This window comes from Atta colombica, unplaced genomic scaffold, assembly GCF_001594045.1.
Source record: "Atta colombica isolate Treedump-2 unplaced genomic scaffold, Acol1.0 scaffold17, whole genome shotgun sequence".
Taxonomy (NCBI): domain Eukaryota; kingdom Metazoa; phylum Arthropoda; class Insecta; order Hymenoptera; family Formicidae; genus Atta; species Atta colombica.
The window spans coordinates 381,013-384,217 of record NW_017259261.1 but is presented as its reverse complement, the minus strand read 5'-3'; positions in this window follow the sequence as shown (position 1 = coordinate 384,217).

Here is a 3,205-nt window from a genome sequence, read left to right as displayed (position 1 = left end):
TATATATATATATACAATTCAGAAAATATCTTAAATTTTTCTATATGAATCTTATAACGTTTTCTCTTGGCTGCATTATCGCCCACCAGTGCAACACTCAGACAGTGTAGCGTGTTGGCTGATGGTAGATGGACTCATTCAATGTAATGTGTTTCCGTGGCTATAGTGTAGTGCAAATTTTATGCACGAAGTGTTTTGTTACACAAAGGGACGGTAAACAATGTGACATTAAAAATTTGAAAATAGAAGTCAACCGGCAGCAGAATTAAACACGATACATGAAATAATGTACACCATGGTGCATGTACACTTGTGTAATGCAGCACTGATGCAGCACAATTGGTGTAGTGCGAGGCTACACTCAGTGTATCCCAAGAGAAAACGCTATTACGTACAATATATTTCAGAATATATATATATATAATTCTATAGAAAAATATAGATATTTTGAGTATATATTTTTGAAATGTTTTTCATTTCTTATTATAGCTCCTATTCAGTCCAAACGCGTTAAAGTGAGTAAGAGCTAGAATCAGTGATGCACTGTTGTGAGAAACATTCCCGTGTGGGCATTCCGCAACAGCTTATCATTGGTTAGGATAGGAGCTTGCGACGCGAACAAATGTTGGCAATGCTAAGTAGAATGATAAAAAGAGATCGAACCTAAATGATGTGCAACGAAGACAACAACTAGACAACAAGATTGGCTAATCTAGATTTATGAATAATCACTATGTAAGATCCTACGCACACTGGAGTAAATATTAGAAACAGGAATAAATATTAAGATTTTAATCTATCAGGTACTAGTTATGTCGGAATACATGGTTTCTGATAGAATGAAATCTTAATATCTATTCCTGTTACTAATATTTCCTCTATTGTGTGCAGATCCTAAAGGTTTGTTCGCGTCGCAAGATCCAACATGCACCAACATGTTCCTATCACAGCTCCTACTCACTCTATCAAGCGCGTTGAAATGAGTAAGAGCTATATGATAGGAGCATATTGGAACATGCGATGCGAACAAACTTTAAGTGAGAGGGCAAAGAATTAGAGAGAGACGCTTGCAAACTGAGCACACCATGTAATCCTTCCACTAGTTAGAAGCCTTAATAGGCGGTTTGTCTTAACTCTTATTATAGAAACATTAGTGTAAGCTAGAGTTCCTAGAATATCAAAGTCTGACCTCTCCATCCTTTGATTGGCATATCCACACAATGGCAGTATCAATCGCACATACATTCATATTGAGAGCAAACACATATTTCGGACATGCACGTCATTTTTGGCCAGACTCTGGTTTTCTAGGCACTTTAGCCTAAGTGCCAATGTGCAATGATGCTACGCGGCGCGAATCCTGTTAAAATGGTTACATTTCCCTTTTTTTTTTACTCGTTCGTTTCATATGTTGCAAATTAGTGTTTTAAAAATCTTTGTTCGAAACACAGTCAGGGTACTTTTATTTTTAGGACTATACTAGAGAGCACGATGGAAGAGATAACATGAGGTGTGGTCGAGTTGCCGTTACAAATGCTTTGAAGCATTTTTTTGATTGGACAATTAGTAAAATTCTTTTTTCCGATTGGTTAATCAAAATGTTTCGAAGCATTCATAGTGGCAACTCGATTACACCCATGATGTGTGCACTATCTCTTTTAAAAATCTATCTCTTCGTTTATGGACTGTAGTGCAACATTAAACATGGGGTGATACTTATACTCTTAGACTTAGACTCTTATTTTAAAATCGTTTTAAATAATATCTTAAGATGCTAATAGAGTCCTCGAAATGACTTATAACATTTAAGACTTATGATATTTAAGACTTATGATACTTAAGACAATTTTAAATGTAAGAATCAATTATAAGTACTGGTCTGTTTCGCATCGTGAAATTGATACTGAATCTTTCCTTGTGCAAGGTAGAATCCTAGATTTATAAGAGAAACGCGATTGGCGTTAAGTATTCTGATCGGTCGTTGCAATCACGTGATTAGCAACCAATAATAATGAACTTATTTTTGTATACTAAAAATGGCTGTTTAATGGATGATTGGTGGATTTCATAGTCTATCTTGCAAAAATGATGCCATTTTTAGTACTTCTAGTACTTTTAAGTACTTTTGTGATACTCACATAAGTCGATTTATGCTTCTTTTATAAATCAATATAAATAGGACTCTAGTGTAAGGAAAGATTTAGTATCAACTTCACAATGCGAAACAGGTCGGTATTCATAGTCGATTCTACATTTAACTGCTTTAAGAATAATTTTAAAATGTAAGTCAATCTGAGGACTGTATTAGCATTTTAAAACATTATTATTATAAGACAGTTTTAAAATAAAAACAGACTATGAATACCGCCCCATATTTTGCGTCTCATATATGAATACTACCCCATGTTTCGCGTTTCATATATGAAAATCTACTAGGAATTTTTATTTATTCTCTTATGTTCTATGCGTTATGCAAAAGTCTATTCTGCGGCCTTACCTCAATGATTTAAACGCTGCACAAATATTTCATGAAAAAGTTTGATTGATTAGTTAATTCTTAGTTGCTTTAAGGCTAATAATATTAGGTGTACAACTTTGCTTCCGCTGTTTTTCTTCCGAAATTCGAGGCTTTATTGTAAAAAACTGGTTATACATTTATGATTCAAAGTATTGTCCATCGCTGGCCACTACTTTCTCCCATCTTTCAGGTAGCGTACAAATCCCGCGTCGAAAAAACTGGTTATCTTTTGAGGCTATCCACGAATTGATCCAATTTTTTACTTCTTCATAAGACCGGAAGTGCTGGTCAGTCAGGCCGTGTGCCATTGATCGAAACAAGTGATAATCAGAGGGAGCAACGTCTGGAGAATACGGCGGGTGGGACTTCCCATTTCAACGTTTCCAAGTATGTTTTGACCACTTTCGCAACATGGGGTCGAGCATTGTCATGCTACAAAATCATTTTATCGTGTCTCTCGTTGTATTGCGGCCGTTTGTCTTTCAATGTTCGGCTCAAACGCATCAATTGCGTTCGATACCGATCGCCTGTGATTGTTTCAGTCGGTTTTAACAGTTCATAATACACTACGCCGAGCTGGTCCCACCAAATACAGAGCATGACCTTGGAGCCGTGAATATTCGGTTTGGCCGTCGACGAAACATGGCCGGGAACTCCCCATGATTTTCTGCGCTTGGGATTATCGTA